Source organism: Nannobrachium achirus (assembly GCF_963921795.1).
Source record: "Nannobrachium achirus genome assembly, chromosome: 17".
NCBI lineage: Eukaryota > Metazoa > Chordata > Actinopteri > Myctophiformes > Myctophidae > Nannobrachium > Nannobrachium achirus.
This window is the reverse complement of record NC_137824.1, coordinates 43655834-43674903: the sequence shown is the minus strand read 5'-3', so window position 1 is coordinate 43674903 and position 19070 is coordinate 43655834.

Below are 19070 nucleotides of genomic sequence, written 5' to 3'. Positions count from 1 at the left end.
AGAGCCGGGGCCGGTACCTATTCGTCCGCCAAGGCAACGCGGAGACCCCACCCCTCATTTCTCACATGGCCCTCTTCTAGCGCCACCATGAGGCCGATTCTTGCGAAACACATTTTTGGACACTGCTCCTACAGATTTTGCCCTAAAATCACACAAATCGGTACACACTATGTCTACACTCATGTCATCAACATGGATCTGTCCCATATAGCGCCACCATCAGGCCGATTTTTTCAAACACATTTTTGGACACTGCTTCTACAGATTTTGCCCTAAAATCACGCAAATCGGTACACAGTATGTCTACACTCTAGGGATGCGAATCTCGACCACTGAGGCGATACGATACGGACCTCGATACACTGCCAGCGATACGATATAATTGCGATACATTGAAATCCTGCCGATACGATACATTGCGATCCAACCCTGTTCCCGATACGATGCGATACGATTCACGATTCACCACGATTCAAGCCCAAATCCCCAAATTTACAAAACATAGCGACTAAAAATGTATGAAATTTAAATTCAAGGCAATTTATTGTTTCACTGTAGTACTAGGCTCTGTCTAACAACCCAACATAGGCCTATAGTATTCTGGGAGAACACAAAGCTGCTGGCTATTGTAGAATTGTTTGATAACTAATCATATAGAAGGCCTATGTCATTATTAGTAGGCCTATATGTCTTCAACTGGGAGTCAGGGACCCCAATCCAGGGTAATTACAGGGGGCCTGCCAAATATTTGTGTGATACAGTAGGCTATAATGCCTAGCCTACAGCGAGGGTCCCTGCTTGATCTCTGTCTGAGCGGGGTCCTTGACCTGAAAAACAATAAAGTCCCTCCCTGGTTTGTATTATTATATTATATTATATTATATTATATTATATTATATTATATTTAATCCAGGATTATGCAATTTTTATAGCCAAAATGTTTTAAAACAGACCTACAAGCTCACAGCGCGTCGCATCCACGACGCATTGTGAGCTTGTAGGTCTGCTATTTTAGGTGCGACACCCTTGTACTGCGATGTATAAATTAGGCTTCTTTCCCAGAGCAGAACTAGCAGCAGAGAAAGTGAGAGAGTTGCTTGCATCAACAGGAAAGTTGTAGAACAGTGACAAATACTTTCTTTTAAACGCAAGCAGTAGTCCTACAACACCCAGCAACATCGTTGTTGTGTGTGCAGTTAATATAGCGCAGAAGATGATCTCAATCAATTGTCCGTCGGAGATTCGCTAAGAAACGGCTGTTGATTACATATCACTCGATCAGCCTGTGCTACTCTGTGACAACAATCAGCGCAGCGGACTTGGATGTTATAAAGCTAAGTACTGTACGACTAATCTTGCAAATTTTTAACCCGTGGGGCTGCTAGTTCGTCTGTGTTGATTCACTGGCATTTCGCTGCACTGTCTGTCTCCCTGGTTGCCTGCATGCAGAGTGCAGATGTTGTCCGTCTGTCCGAGTCGCAGCTCGCGTTAAAGACTGGCTTTTGGGGAGGGGGTTGAACGGCTGATGATGGTGCATTCATGGCGCCTCGGAAACACAGGATAGAATGAAATACTATATGGAAGAACCGATACAATCGCGGAATTTACCGATCCAGACACTAACGGTACGATCCATCACGATTTCGGCCGTCTATTGTACCGGTACACACTGAATGAACCGATTCAACCGTATCGCGGATGTTTGTATCGCGATTACGATCCGTACCGGTATATCTTCGCATCCCTACTACACTCATCTCATCAATATGGATGTCCCATATAGCGCCACCATCAGGCAGATTTTTTGAACCACATTTTTGGACACTGCTCCTACACATTTGCCCTAAAATCACGCTGCGACCTGACGGTCGCTTATCTCCCGATTAGGGAGTCTTACTGGTGATAGCACCATTATTTTCTACCCGGTTGTGTTGTTGTTGCCGGCTTGACGCTGAACAGCAAACATCTCTGCCTCAAGGTAGATTATTGGGGTTCTTCCTCGCAGAAGGGCTGGCTACCCTCTACACCCCAGATCACTGTCCACCGTCCTGTGAGACTCAATCCGAGAAGAAAAATCACACCAGTGTGAACCGAGCGGTCAAGGCTGTGTGTGTGTGTGTGTGTGTGTGTGTGTGTGTGTGTGTGTGTGTGTGTGTGTGTGTTAGAGATGCGTGGATGGCGGGTTTAGCCACGGTTGCTGCGGTTAACCACCGGTTGGGCAGAATTGGGCCAATCAAATATAATTATTAATTAATATTGGATAACCGCGGATGAAATGCGTAACGTAACATCGTTTTTCATGAGGCAATGTCCATGATTAAACATACTGCTGTGTCCACTTAAAGCCATCAGCATGCCTTGCGCTGGTTGCACATTGTCAAACCGTGCTAAAAAGTTAAACCTCTCATAGCTCCATCGCAGATATTTGTACAGTCGGTAAGAGTTAACTTCTCACTAGCAAGCTGTGTGTGTCCATTTCTCTCTTTCTCTCTGCCTCACGTCGCTGTCTCTCTCTCTCTGTGTGTGTGCGTGCCTGCCTGCCTGCCTGCCTGCCTGCCTTCCACCTCCTGCCCATTCACGTCTGTCTGTTGTGAGAGAAGTTGAACTCATTCATTCATATAATAAAATGGTTGCAGTACAAGTAGCCTAGGCTTAGTTGACAACTAGTGTTTACTGCTGCTAATAGAATGCCATTGCATGGGTTAGGTTCATTCGTTTGTGTGTAGGTATTAGTGTTAGACCTCCATATATTCAGCACAACGCAGGGCAGCACCGATTCATAAAAAAAAAGAAAAAAGAAAAAAGATGAACCGACATTCCGTAGGCTACAAAGAAAGAACTCAACGGTATTGCAGGCCTGGCTCAGGCTACATACAGACAGACAGACAGACACGGACAGATACACGCACGGCCACGATATGGAGACGGTGTGACCACCGCTCAAAGATATATATAGTATCATTTTATCATGAGCATTAGTGAGGGACAATAATATGAAGATTAGAAGTTAAGAAGTTAAACGGTCCTTTAATAAATGTTTTTTATCCGTATGCATTTCTTTCCTATAGGCAAACTCTCGCTCTCCAGCCAACTTGCTATATAATAGCAAGCTAAAACCCCTGTGCCCTGTGTTATATAGTTCACAGGCTATATAAACCTCTGTGCCCTGTGCTATATAGTTCACAGGCTATATAAACCCCTGTGCCCCATGCCCACACGTCCTGCCATTGGCAAGACAGTAGATTTCCAGTGGATTGACAGAACATTGAGCTTGTAGATCAGCTATTTTTGCTATTTTTATGACCTCGAAGTATAAATCTAAGGTAGATTCTGCTTTTGAAAGGGAAAGGAGTGGTTTCTTGCCATTTGCGGGTTTCTGCAAAAATACGCTCCACTCTCCAAAACAATAGAGTGTGACATCATCATCATACCTGGAAGTTATGCGGTAATGCCTACTGAGAGGCAAAATACTACTTTCGGGCCTTGACAGCCCATACATCCGAACAGAAAAGTCCTATCTGATTGCATTAAACAACGTTAAATGACGTTAAACTCACTTAGCCACTCGATTTGCCACTCGATTGGCCATTCACTTTATGCAAGGTGCATACCCTCTATTTGTAGGACATTTGCAGGGAAAGAGCAGTGAAGCATGAAGACTTGAAACAGCACATCTGTATAAACCCGTGCCCCATGTTATATAGTTCACAGGCTATATATAAACCCCTGTGCCACGTTATATAGTTCACAGGCTATATAACGTTATAGGTTTTGGCCTGCACCTCTGAACCATACTTGCACAATAACTTGGGAGTGCCACATAAAGGCCCTGAGATTAAAACTAAATGTCTGAAAACAGAGAGAAAGTGTGTCACAGTGTGGGGCGCGAGCCACGAGGTGGAGCAAGCGGTGCCTCGATCTTCCAGTGACTGCCCATAAGTCCGACAACTCATTAGTCCCACAGGGTTAGGTTTAGGCATAGTTTTTCTGAGGTTAGGATTATCATTCACCAGGTTAACATTCATCGGGTTAGCATTCACCAGAAACAGCAGGTTAGCACTCACCAGGTTAACATTCACTAGTGTTGGACTAATGAGACGTTGGACCAATGCCATGGCACCGGCTCCTTCCGGGGACTGCCCATAAGGTGAACTACAAAATAGCGCTCCGGTCCCAATCTCACTGGTAACTCAAAAACACTGTAACGCACGCACGCACGCACGCACACAACACACACACATATATATATATATATATATATATATATATATATATATATATATATATATATATATATATATGAGGCATTCTACCGAATTGGTGCAAATTGCAGTCCCCCTATGAAAAACCCATTTTAAAAAACATTTAAGTATTCAGACTTTGCATGTGTACAAATATAATATTATGGTCTAATTAATCACAATACATTAATTGAGATAATGCAAAATTAAATATATTAAAAATAAGCCATTATATGTCACTTACTATTGGAAGGTGGCTGTCCCCACCTCTAACCCCTAAATTTCAATTCATGAAAAAAGTACTTAAATGATTTTTGCAATTTTTTTTTGCCACTGTTTTTAAATACACCCGTTTGATTTCTTTAATAGGGAACTTGAAATTATTAGATAGATTTTGTGGATTTTGTTTAAATTAAAAAACTTCATGTCAAAAATGCTGTCCCTTGTTTTCATGTCACTACCGAAACACAAAGAGTTTTAGTCCATAGGTGGAGCCTGCTTTTGACCACACCCTAAACAACATCATCCAGAAACTGGCACTGACTTCCTGATCCTCAATGGCCACCTGGTGAGTGATAAGTTTACATCAGTCTGAAGTAAATGTCTTCCAAAGTCTGAAAATCAGTGTGTCTTCATTTGGAATGTCACTACCGAACACCTCATTTCTGCTATTTATCAAACACTTTTGTTTTTTAATGCTAAATATTATGTTTTTATCTGTGTACACCTGTTCAGAAATGTGTTTGCTATCCATTTTTAGCCAATCATTGTTGAGTTAAGCTAAAACAAAGATTAAATTGTCACTACCGAAACAGTCACTACCGAAACAATTAACACATTAATGTAATGTTTCGGTAGTGACATTATGGTTTCGGTAGTGACAAAAAGGTATGTTCATTAGTTTAATGCATATATATTATTGCTGTTGTTATTGTTATTATTATTAATAATAATAATATTTTTTTTTACATGAGTTCTATTTTATTTGTGATTTTGCAGGGATAAATAAAACACCAAAAATGCTAAAAAGTGGTGCAGTGAGACGCATGTAGACAGGATATGCATACTCCCGGGCCCTCTACAGCATCCCTGCAAGATTAAAGAGCTGGTCAGTTGTCCCACGACTTGGACAGAATCAGGACCAGGACAGGAGGGTGGTTCTGATGTCATTGGTTTAGGAGTTACTCAAAGTTTTCCTACGACCGCCCTACGACTTCCTTATTTAAAGTCAGCAGATTCCCTTCCTTGTTGTACACAGCTTGGATGGTTCCTCACTTTCCCCTCCTGAGATGTTGTATGGTCTTCCAGAACAACTTCACTTGGTTTCAAAGATAATTGCAAATTATTGTTTGTCATTCCAAATAAATGGATATGGAATATGAAACCAGTTGTTGTCTTTTATAAAATGAATTATCATTATTCTATTGATCCTGTGTTTATAATATTTCCAACATAATGCATTTTGAGTTAATATGTAGCTTAAAAAGTTAAGAATATTTACTATACTGTATTGTTACGGTAGTGACCATATAGTATTAATTCAATGCTATGGTCACTACCGAAATAAAACAGTCACTACCGAAACAGTAGGGTCACTACCGAAACACCAGTTGTTTTATCAAAAATAAAAGATAATGAATTATCAATTAATATTTAATGATTGGTTAGGAGTATGTATAATTTCAACTATCCTTGAAGGTGCCATCAAAATAATCAATATTATACATTTTACAAAGAATATAGAGTTTTGAATTCGATGAGTCCTAAAAATACAACATTACTAAATATGTTAAAATATTAATTTAAATGTAGTTAATTGTGGAAACCACCTGCATTAATTTTTAAAAAATAGCCTGTACATGGGGGAATAGAACAAAATATGAATAGATTAATATAATTATCTTAATTCTGAAGGTAAGTTCATGTTTCGGTAGTGACATATTTTGGGAGAGGAAATATATTCCAAAAATTTATGAAAATACAATATGAAGATTGACTGTGCTTTTACTAAATATGTGTTCCTTAGAACTGGTGCTACATGGATATGGTCAAAGTTTTTCCAAAATAGCTTACAAATTTCACACAATTTCCAACTCTGAATTTGAACCAATTCGGTAGAATGCCTCATATATATATATATATATATATATATATATATATATATATATATATATATATATATATATATATATATATATATATATACACACACACACAGTATATAGTATCACTGTATGCTTTGACAATATAATAATGCTTGTCGTGCCAATAAAGCATTTGAATTTAATCTGAGAGAGAGAGAGAGAGAGCGAGAGAGCAACACTGGTAGTGAGTGGAGAAGATATAAGCTCGACCGCATATGCCACTATTATAGATGACATGCACGCGCGCGCGCGCGTGCACACACACACACACACACACACACACACACACACACACACACACACACACACACACACACACACACACACACACACACACACACACACACACACACACACACTTCTGTTTGATCAAGCTAATTAGGATCTCTGTATGTACAAGAGAAGTCTGCTAATCCCCATCAAAGTACCTACCGCCATACGGCGTGTCATGTTTTGCGCGCGTGTGTGTGTGTGTGTGTGTGTGTGTGTGTGTGTGTGTGTGTGTGTGCGTGCGTGCGTGCGTGCGTGCGTGCGTGCGTGCGTGCGTGCGTGCGTGCGTGCGTGCGTGCGTGCGTGCGTGCGTGCGTGCGTGCGTGCGTGCGTGCGTGCGTGCGTGCGTGTGTGTGTGTGGTGATGGAGGAAGTACTCGAGTAACGCAGACAGGTACTCACATCCGTTACTTGAGGTAAAAGTATAAATAGCGCAAAGTAAAGTTTTATATATTGATATTGTATTTTGGTGTTTTAGACCAAGTGTATGGCTGTACCCGTGCTGTCTAATAAAGAATTCATTGAATCAATCAAAGTCAACAATAGAGCTCAAACAGGTAGCCTCTTCTTTGCTTGAGATTACTATATCGCCTGATTTGCATTAACATTACTAAGGGAATGTTTGGACCCAAAAATAATGGATTCTGTTTTACCAAGGTGTAATGACGCAAAGCCAAGTACTAACTTTGAATTTCAGAACTGAGGGCTTCCTCAACTTACATTTTCCAGGAGTGCCGAGTCGTCAGTGAACATGAACAAATCCCATTTACAAGCTGCTTTTCATGTTGTTAATGTATAATAAGGAACAGTAGCGGCCCTAGCATGCTTCCTTGAGGAACCCCACCGTTCACTGGGAGGGACGAGGACATGGTTTCATTGACATCAACCACCAGGGGCGGCCGCCAGGGGGGACTTGCCCAGGCCGCCACTTTGCGGGGGCGCATGAAGAAGAAAAAGAAAAAAAAAAGTAGAGTGACGGCCCTGCAAACATAATATCAACAGTCCACTCCTTGTCTGTTTAAACCAGACCGAATACAACAACACCACCTGGTGGTAGTGATAGAGGCTGGCAGCTCCAGGGAACTACACTCCGCCCCCCCCCCCCCCCCCCCCCTCCCCTCCATGTGATGTCATATCCACGCGCCAGTATTGAAATTGAAAACAACAAAGCATGGAGTTCTTCACTACTATGCCTGGACATGACTAGATATTATAATATAGCTGCTTGCCCTGAAACATCACATGAAGAGGATCATTTTGTTCCTGACTTAACACAGACCTCAGGCTATCAGCCAGGATATAGGAACTCTTGTCTCACTGTGCGTGACTGTGAAAGAACCATTTCTCCTGACCAGCCCAAGGTAAGACAGTCAGATCATGCTTTTATAAACCCTATTATATTAAGCCCAAAATGGTTCTGCCGCCGTGTAGAACCGAACCGCTTTTAACTTAAAAAAATGCATAATTTTCCCGCAAATACCCGATTTTTCGGCGGCGCTATACTGCCTCGCCTAGAGCGCAATATAGGCACCAACTGCCACTGTCAACCACCACTTGTCCTCTTCCCTCAAGGTAGGTTTTCATCCAGTATACAGATGTGTTATCAAAACCGATCGCCTTCAGCTTATTCAGTAGAGGTGAATGATTGACAGTGCAAATGTATTTTGAAGGTCCAGCATAACCATGCCACAGTATTTGCTTGAGTCTACCTTGTGTTTGATGTAGTCAGTCAAATACAGTATAGGCATACGTCAGTGGAGTGGAATGTTCTGAAGCTAGATGGTTTCCATTCTTATATTGATGTGTTTGTGTATAATCTCTATAACTTTTGAGATGGAACAAAGGATTGAAACGGGGCATTAGATGCCAGTTATTATTATTTATTTATTTTAACACATGGGATGCTCAGGTTTCTAACATTTCTAGCTGTTGCTGCTGCCGCCGTTCACTCACGCTTTATTTTGAAGAGCCTCGGAAGCTTTGTGCGTGTGCACGTGAGTGTCCGCTGACGATTGAGGAAGAAAATCCATTTGTTTACAAACGCTCGCGAAACTAAAATCCAAACTGCGGCCGACCATCGCGGTAAAGTGTCGCCGTGAAAACAATCAGATCTCTGCTTCCCTGCATGGCGTTCTTTTCAACTCATTCATAGATAAAGCCCTTTTTATGTTTCAGGCTAGAATGGAAATCAATAGACGGGTTTCTTGTTTACAAACATTGAGACTAAATGCACAGCTGACTGTATCATATAATCAATTCCGTCCAATCCCCAAACCTGTTGTTTTGGGGAGTGCTGGTTTCATTGGCTAATGTTGGTACAGACCCTGTGCACGCATCTAGTTTTATCAGTGTAACGTGGACCAGAAACCCGTCTATGCAGCCTAGAGCATCCATTTTCTCTCTCTCTCTCTCTGAGCTACGGGGTAACGTATGGACTAGGGTCATTCACAGGTCACAGCATGCACGCAGGGCTGTACCAGTTAACCCCTTGTTGTCTCGTTCATGAACGAGACAACTCCTTTTGGCAGGGTGACCCCTAGTGGCCTTAACTCGTTACTGAACGAGTTTGGCACCCAAGTTGTTAATTATTGGGGGACAACAACTCCATTAGGCCTACTTGAAACACTTAAAACCATAATTTACTAAATGCATATCATGATGATTTAAAACATACTTTAAATTAGTGATTAAAAACAAAGTCTTTATAAAAAATGTTTACTAAAGTAATAATTAGGGCTGGGACTCGATACAAAAACATCTAATTAATCAGAGGCTTTGTAATTAATTAATCTAAATCACATGTTTAATCGCATATAAATATTTGACCTGAGAAGCCGTTTTTCAAGTAAAACTCATTTTGTTGTACGAGTGAATCAACGAGTGAGTTTTTTAAATCGGCTACTTCTCCCTTTGTGTTTGTTGTTTGTGTTTGTTGTCTCTTCTCTGTTGGTGCATCGCTAGGATCGGTATACCCGAAACTGAAGGTTCTGTGGTGCAAAAACGAAGTGCGATTAAAATACGTGAATTTTTTCTTGCTTATAAGGAAGCGTAGGTGTTCTCCTAGCTTTAGCACAGTGATCAGAATTGTGTGACCACTCTCCGAGATGCACCACCCTTCAAACGTGTTCGCGCGTGCGCAGGGGTGTCGCACCAAATTCTGGGCCCTGGGTACAAGGATTCACTGTGGGCCCCCGGTGAATAACCCATTTAGACTAGGAACGCATTACTCATTATTTTGTGCTTTAACTATTGAAAAATAGCAGATATACAAGCTCACTGTGTGGCACCGAGTGCCATGCTGCGAACTTATAGATTTGCTGTTTTTGAAAAATGTTGAACATTTTTGACTCGATTCTACAAATATCTTCTAAATCCTTCTAAGTTTTTTTTTTTTTTTTTTTTAAACCTGTTTCTATGTCAGTGGTGCTCAAACTCTTTCATGTGAAGGACCCCCAAAATGATATGTATTTGGCCACGGGTCCCCATCTCAAAATATTTAGTTCCAGGGACCCCCCCAAAAGCAAAAATATGAGCAACAAATGTCCGCTTAAATAATATTAAATTCAAAGATTTGCACACATTTTCACAACTTTTCAAAAAATAGCAGATCTACAAGCTTGCAGTGCGCTGTGAGCTTGTAAATCTGCTATTTTTCAATAGCTAAAGTATAAAATAATTAAGGCCCCTCCATCTTGGGCCCTAGTAACTCAGTCCCACTCCTCCCCCACCCCGCCCCCCTTGTGACGCCCCTGTGCGTGCGTGGCGTGGCATGCTGAGAGGGAGGCTGTCAACAGAGCCATTGCCATTAGTGTGAGGCGCGGGATGTCTTTGTTTGACTCCAGTGTCATTGTGTGAGCTGTACTAAGAGGCATGACCAGCAATGTATTATCACCGACTGACTGACTGAATGCTTCAACCCTTCAACACGCACTCAGCATAGTAACCATAGCCTCGCGTAACTATATCACTGCATGGATATGAGTCTGGTAATTCTATAATGGAGGTTCTTTTTTATTTTTTGGAAGGGAGAGAGAGAGAGAGAGAGAGAAAGAGATTTTTTATAATGACTGCTGAGCTCAACAGTCCACTATCTCATCAAGTCGTCATTTACAGCTATACGTTGCTCTCAAGAGTGCTTGTGGAACATTTGAATTGAAGCGAGAAACGGACAGTAACCAAAAAGGTATTCTATTTGATCAACACTTACCGTTGTCTTACGAGGCAATGCTTTGCACTGGACACACCTGGCATTAATTAAAGGTAGGGTAAGTGATTTCATTTAAGTTTCAGTTTTCATGTAGGTGACAGGCGGGGGCCTTCCTCCAATCATGATCAAGTGGGGGCCTTGCTGCGTGTAAGGCCCGCACCACATTATTGGAGGAAAGCCCCACTCTATCCTGATTGGAGGAAAACATGTCTCCTCCACCAAAACTGAAACTGTTTCTTTTCCAAAGATGGACCAAACACTCTAGTCTACAGTAACCAGTACTATCAGAACATAGACCCATTTTGTTATTATTTGAATTAAATGAAATCACTTACCCTACCTTTAGTACTTTCATTAAATACGACATGCTTAAATTGTAAATTGTACATTTAAGCAATGAAATCCTTTTTGTTTTGTTGTTACTTTTGGGTCAATTTATTTTTTACTCTAGCCATAGCAGGCTCATCAATGGGGAGTGGGTCATTATTGAGAAATGAACCGTCACGTTTGTCCCTTTGGGACAACAGTAGGCCAGTAAACTAGTAGGCCAGTCAATCTAAGCTAAAAAAGGGCCTGACCCAAAATAAATTCCAATAGTAATCATCTAGGTTTTTTTATGATCATCCACAAAACATGTAAAAAGTTTCCCATAATATTTTTACCTACAGGAAAAAAAGACCCCCCAAAAAACTTCTTTAAGTAGCATGTGAGGGGTCTAACTTGAGGTTTTTCATGAAACACTTTCCTGTATAGTAAGTGAAGGGACCCAAAGGTGAACACCCTGAATTCACCTTGACCCACTAAGAATATAATGGGAAACTTTTAACTCTTATACTGCTTTGGACGTTCCTGTTCGCCCCAATTCTAGAGAGTGGGGCGCGCCAATACGGCGCTCGTTCGTTTACCTTGTTGATGTCCTTAAGCTGATGAGGGGTCGCGCCGCCGTGTACTGTAATCACATCGCGAGCAGTGATGGTCATAAAAATCCATTATGCGTTAACATCAACGGAGACCAATTCTCTTCCGTGTTGATTTCTCTGGCTCTGAGAGTCTCTATGGCCAGAGTGCTCTGAATGTACGGTATGCCAGAACAGCCAATTCACATTAATTCTTGCATGACGCCGCCCTCTGCTGGGCGAAAAGCGAAAGCGCAGACTAGGCACTTCAAAAAAAAAAAAAAAAAAAGAAAAAAAAAAGTCTATCAATCTGCTATAACGTTGCAAAGGTAAGCCGCTTTTTGATGGCACCAGACCCAATAAATAAATAAATAATCTGGCAGGATAAGAGTTAACATGTTTTTTTGGATGACCCTAAAAAAGTATCATAAAAAAAACCTTGAACCATTACTACCTCAGATTGACTGGCCTATAATAGTGGAGGCTGATCCATTTACCCAGGCTGGCAGCATTATTTGGTGTCAGCCCTGGTGCCATAATACCCTGTTTCCAAACGTATGGGTCTGAATTCCGTGAGACTGGTGAAGTCACAGACAGACCGCAAAGTGGCCGTCGCAGGGAGACGGCATCCCAAGGAGGTGTGTGCTGGCAGGTTGCTCAAAACGGGGAAATCTCGCTTTTGCGAACGCCCATCATTTCGACCGGAGGGTTAGCGACTCACTCCACGGAGGTTAAGGTTAGGGTGAGCTAAACAAGTTACAAGTAAGTAACGTGCCGTAAGGGCGAGAAGTGAACGTCAGCCCCACAACATACACACACATGACACCGGTTCGGTTAACAGTTGAGCTGTCCATGATGTGAGTGAGTGAGCCAATCAGTGACACGGCACAGACACACAGAATACAGCTGTGAAAGGCAATCTGTGTATTAGCGTGACTCACGGACATGAGAGCGAGTCACTCACAGACATGAGGTGGACATTTTCATACTAACTGCGATTGATTTGTTTGTTTGTTTTGGGGGGTGGAGGGTGCTACCCACACAAAGCCGTGTTGCTCATTCCATGATTGTGCCAGTTATATCTCATTGTAAAGGTGACTATACCAATTGGTATTAATGAAAGGGGGGTATTACTGAAAATAATCGACCAAAGTCAAGTTGTGAGAGTTTATAATATGGTTTCTTGCTACTTGTATTACGCTGACTAACCTTTAATTTAGATAAATACACTAATTTAAGAGTTAACGCCCCCTCACCCCAACTGTCAATAATTGAATTATTCAGCAGCAGTGTAAGTAAGTAGCCTTGGGAACCAACGGTTCCTGCAGCCATGTGGCCCCGTAGGTCAGGAGCCTATCTCCTGTTTCTGTAGCGTGAGGAGGCTTGATGTACAAGAACACCACCTTGGACATGACGCCAGTAGCCATATGTCACATGATGTACAACACCACCCCCTGGACATGATGCTAGCATGTCACCGGGCCTTAACTGCGGCATACCCTTGATGCTGAGTGGCTGGGGGGGGGGGGGGGGCATTGGGTTACGTTTTTATAGTCTTTGTCAGGGAATCGAACCCCAACCTCACGATCTCAGGGCGGACACTCTAACCACAAGGCCACTGAGTTGGTTGCGGTGTACACCTCGGTTGAGAAATATCCCTTTCAGTCTTCAGTCTCTGTTGTACCTGTCCACTCTCCAGAATAGACTACAGGGTCCTTGTCATTAGTTAAGACAATAGGAGAGTCTTTTATTCCATGCACCAAAACTGTGGAATATACAGTACAGTACTTCCTGGTGAAGTTAGAATATAGGTAGTTCCACATTGCATATTTTCAAACATAAGCTACAGTAAAGACACATTACAATAATTATTATTATTATTATGAAACTGATGCTTAAATTAATATTTATTTTTTGTGAGCAGGTACTAGTATATTATGGAGGTTTTCCCCGCTCTCGCGATACAGTAGGTTTTAGTGGTGAAGTTGAACAGGTCATACAATAAGCTCAGAATCAGAGGTATCTTTTGTATGGGAAGCATGTCTGCAACAACATTACATGAAATCAGGCTGTTTAGTTCTGCCTGGCTTATGGTGTTGTTCAAAATGTAATTCCTCAACTCTTAGTGCGTCAGGGTGGGGGGGTCCCCAGTTAAAATATGATTATTTTGGGGGTCGCAGACTGAAAAGGTTGAGAACCAGTGAATCAGTAGACTCAATCTCCTACCGGAGAGTCTGGAAACGGACATTATTGGCTTTGGAATGCATCGAAAACAAAAGACAAAAATTATGCATGAATTCAAGGCTTCATGGTGGGGCGTGTAATTGATTGGCCTAAGTATTTTTTGGGGTGAACTACTCCTTTACCAGGATGACAATAATTACATTGGATCCATTGGAACAAAGGTCTTTTTTTTCTCCTCCACACATTTTCTGAGAAGTTAGAGATTTGGACATACTAGGTCTTCAACTCCGACAGCGACGGCGTGTCACTCACGGCGACATCCACGATTTGAATAGAGCGAGACTCGGTGGTATATTATCCCTGCAGGGCATACTACCAGCTTCAACGGATTGCCATTCATGTTCGATAATTTTGTCTTACAGAGAAATGGGGGGAAATAAAGCCTTTTTCTTTTTTGCTGCAGTGCCTCCAGCATGAAACCATCAATCCTGCATTGAGTGGGTCTGTGTGTGTGTGTGTGTGTGTGTGTGTGTGTGTGTGTGTGTGTGTGTGTGTGTGTGTGTGTGTGTGTGTGTGTGTGTGTGTGTTTTTTTATAGAGCTAACTCACAGCTCTCTGCCTCGCTCTGGCAATCAATACTTATTCAGTCTAAAAAACTTCACTAAGGAGAGGAAAAACAAACAGATCTCTGTGCGCGCGTGCACACACACACACGCACGCACACGCACACGCACACACACACACACACACACACACACACACACACACACACACACACACACACTTAGGCCTAGGAAACCTTCAGACCTGAAGCCGATGCAGTCTTAAAATTGGAAATATTCCAGAGAGGAAAAAGCGCCTCAAAATTGTACTTGGGTACTTGAGTGTACGCAGGAACTTTTTTTTCTGGCTAACACAATAAATGTTTGCGTTTGTGAAGTCAGATTTATTGTGTGTTGTGTATTGCAGCGTAATGTCTCCACTGTACACCCCATCACTGTTTGATTCACCTTTGATTCAGCATATATGTATATATATATATATATATATATATATATATATATATATATATATATATATATATATAACGATATAGTAACTGAATCGAAAAATCGTTTTTAATTCGCAATGATCTACTATATCGATATGCAAAAGCAAATATCGTACCGTTTGGCTCTGTATATATCGTATCGTAACGTTTTACAATGCAAATAATTGGTATCGAATCTTTTTGCAATGCAAAAAATCGATTGTATGGAAACCAAGATATCAAACTTTGATATCAAATAAAAATTTTACATTTCAGAATTCAAAAATAGCAAATCATTATTCAAGATTAGTTAAAATCTAGAAGTGCACTCTGTCGAGGTGCCAACTTGCACCTTGTGCACAAGTAGGCCATACTTGTGTGCCAGCAGAGCGCGCTCACCACAAGCTTGCAATGCATTCAGAGCTTGTAGATTGGTTATTTTCAAATGACTGAAATGTACAGTAGGGCCAAAGTGATTTGTAATTATCAAAATCTACAAATTAACTAGTAACAAAAGTTGTCATATCATTGTATAGTGGAGCAAAAGTACAATATTTGCCTCTGAGATGTAGTGGAGTGGAAGTAAAAGTATTGGAAATTGGAAATACTCAAGTGAAGTACAAATACCTAAAGATGTTACTTAAGTACACTACTTGAGTAAATGTACTTAGTTACATTACACCACTGTCTCTCGATCTTAACAGTCCTTGACTGAACACTTGGAAATGAAAGCGTGCGTGACTTGTTGCAGCCTTGAGGGGGGACATTAGGAGATTTTACTTTTTCGGAGGGTTTCTCTTTTTTCATTTTAACTGAATCACACTGTCGTGAATATTAATAATAAATGTACTGTATTCACTAGTCTCAAGTGGCCAGACTGTTGACTCCCACAATTTGCAAATGGTCCCGTCATACAGTCTGGGAGAAGGAAGGTTCTGATCATGAGCATCCGGCGTGAGAATCGATAAAGCAGATGTGAAGCCTCCTCCTCATTTCCGTTTTGTTTTACAGTCATGCACATTTGTCATGATATAAATATGAATCATCTAAGCATATGTAGCTTTCTGCTTAGCAGAAATTAGATTTTAAAATATATTTTCATGAACGGAAAAGCCAGTTTCTGTTACGCGGATTTCAGGAGGTGTAGTTCCGGACTCTATTCAGAGATTGTGGAATAGTTGTCTGGCTACGCGAGACTATGTATTCACAATCACAGAGCGAATCAGGCATTGTATTTACGTGATTTTTGTTAGCTCCGTGTACGCGGCACATGCAGCGTGCCCACTCCCGTTCACGGCTGTTCAAAGTCTTTTCTTTCACGCGGAGAAGAAATACAACCACAATGATCTAAGTGTAAGCTATGGTCCATAGAAAACAGGTCGCTTTGACCAAACAAGCCATATTGGAAAAGAAGTGGAGATATATCCATGTTTCTGCAGCAAATTTGTATACAATGCAATGGGAGACGGAAGAATACTAGGCAGAATACTAGGAATCATGGGAAATGTATTTGTTTTCGCTCGCTCGCGCGGCCGCTGCAGCATGGGAGGCTATCGGTTACCTTGGTAACCAGTTAACACGTCCAATGTCGTCCATGGACGTGATAACGGAGCCGTGGCAGTGGAAAACAGATATGTAAAATTCTAATTCATCAGCCAATCTACAAGCGTGTGAGCTTATAGGTTACAGCTAAGGCTCAACTTTTAGCTTAGCTTGAAGATATTTTCTCCCCTGAATAGGGAGGCTGAAGTTCATGTATTTATAAAGTCAAGAACCCCCATCTTAAGATGTTTTGTGCCAGGGACCCCCAGGAGAGAGAAGTTGTGGTTAAATGCATGCAAAAATGTCCAATACTTTAAAACATTTTAAAAGTTTTCATAAATAGCAGATGTACAAGCTTGCCTTGAGCTTGTACTTTAATATGCTACTTTTGAACGGCCAAAGTTAGCTGGGGACCCCCTGGAACACCCCCAAGGACCCCTGTGGGTCCCCCGACCCCACTTTGAGAACCAATGCTTTACATAATTGGCAAAACACTCTCTGGCTCTGCAAACTGTGGAGCTCGTCCGTCTACAGTATAGTGTTTTATATATCTGCCATTGTATATGTATGCATTCTGCTGTTTTATGAAGCATTGTAAAATGTTGAAAAGCAATAAAAGATAGTATATAAAAAGGGAAACGGCAGTAAAATGCAGCACGGCCAAGCTGCTCAGAAAGATTGCTGAATGGACAAACATTCAATCTGTATCTGCATATCGTCGCTGTCTGGCAGAAACCTTGCATCTTAATATTTTTCAATTTTTTTTTTTATTATAAATGTTTTACTGCCAACATTGGTTTTCAACTTATGTTCTTCCCTGCCACGCTTTCTGAGAGATTTTCACTAACCTTTGAAAATAGAATATTCCACGTCGCTCGAGGGAGGGCTCAGATGCCCACGGTGTCGGAAAATAATCCCTGTCCGCTTGTTTTGGTGAACAAGATGTTATTTTGTCCCATCTGTACGGTAGATAGATACCATACACTGCTAATACAATATAACTTCCAATTCCAAATCCAGTTGGGGTGGTTGTATTTGGTCTCCCTGCTCTTCTACCGAGACAATGAGAACTTGGGGTCGAGGTTTAGACATTTGAAAATAGCCGATCTACAAGCTCACAATGCGTCGCGATGCGACACATTGTGAGCTTGTAGATTTGCTATTTTCAAAAGATGTTTGTACATGTGAAAACTTTAAATGTGACATTGTGCATGATGGGTATTTTTACTTTGGGTAATTTAAGTACATTTTGATCCAATACTTTTGTACTTTTAATCAAGTACATTTTGAATTCCAGACTTGTAACAGAGTATTTCTACATTGCGGTATTGATACAAAAGTGAGTACTTTTCCCACCACTGGCCCTTTGTGTTAGGGGTTGAAAAGAGAATTTGGCAGCAGCGTTTCATCCGCAGCTTTTCCTGGCAACGCAACGCTCGAGTCCGACGGAAATCCAAAAAAAGTACTGTATTTTTTATTCTTTTTAGAATTGCATGAGAGCTGTGTGATTGATTTCCAGACGCCACGGGGGCTAAAGCAAAAAGTAATGGGATTGTTTAGTGGAGAGGCTTGGATTTTTATTAATGGCCCCGGCTGCCGACTGAGCTGCCCTAGAATTGATGAAAGGAGGAAAAATGCTAAAAGTAGAACGCTTCTGCCAGATTCCCACAAAACTTTCATCTGCGAGAACAATAGACTTCTGTTCAGACGCCGGCCCCGAAAGGGCTTCTGCGCGCTGATCAATAACCGGCAAATACAGGCAAATCTGTAGTCTAAATTGAACTCGGGGAGTTGTGCAAATGGGACGAAATGAACCCGTAAGGGTCTATTTGGTTCCATTTGGTTTCAGGATAAATTGCCATAGCTCGATATATAATCTGGAATAGATCATTTCAGTGACGCAGGCTTTTGTTGGTGTTTGGGGGTGCTTTATACCCATATATCAGGCGTTGTGAAGGTAATCTGGGCCCACCCATACACCAGGCATTGTGAAGATGAGTGGGCCCTGTGCATTTTTCATTATTAGTGTGGTTGCTGTAGGCAACTCATTATAGTTCTATAGCCAGCTTTCATCGTATTATTATTATTTTCCTGGATACACAATCCAGACTATAAAATGTCCTGCCTTGTGTTCAATGGGGAAGTAGTGCTAGCTCGAGGATTGGTCGAGCTTCACATGACAGTTATATCGTTGTTGTCGGGTGAAAACCTTGTATGTCCAAAACCGTTTCTTTTGTATTTATAATTTTTAAAATGATTTAAACTAGTGAAAACAGCCGATCTACAAGCACACAACGCCTCGCACTGCGAGGCGTTGTGTGCTTGTAGATCTGCCGTTTTCACTACTTTTGTGTGACGGCCTTGTGTGATGAAGCAGTGCTTTACTTTGCGAAGAAAATTTACAAATTTGAAACAAGGTTTCTGCCCGACAGTGACGATATGCAGAATATAGTCAAGGCAAACACACTTCCAATTTCCAATTGCATCTTTCTAGTTGTGGGCTCCTCTGAAAGATAATAGGTCAAGTTTATTCTCCTCAAAAAGGGTGCAGCGTTCTT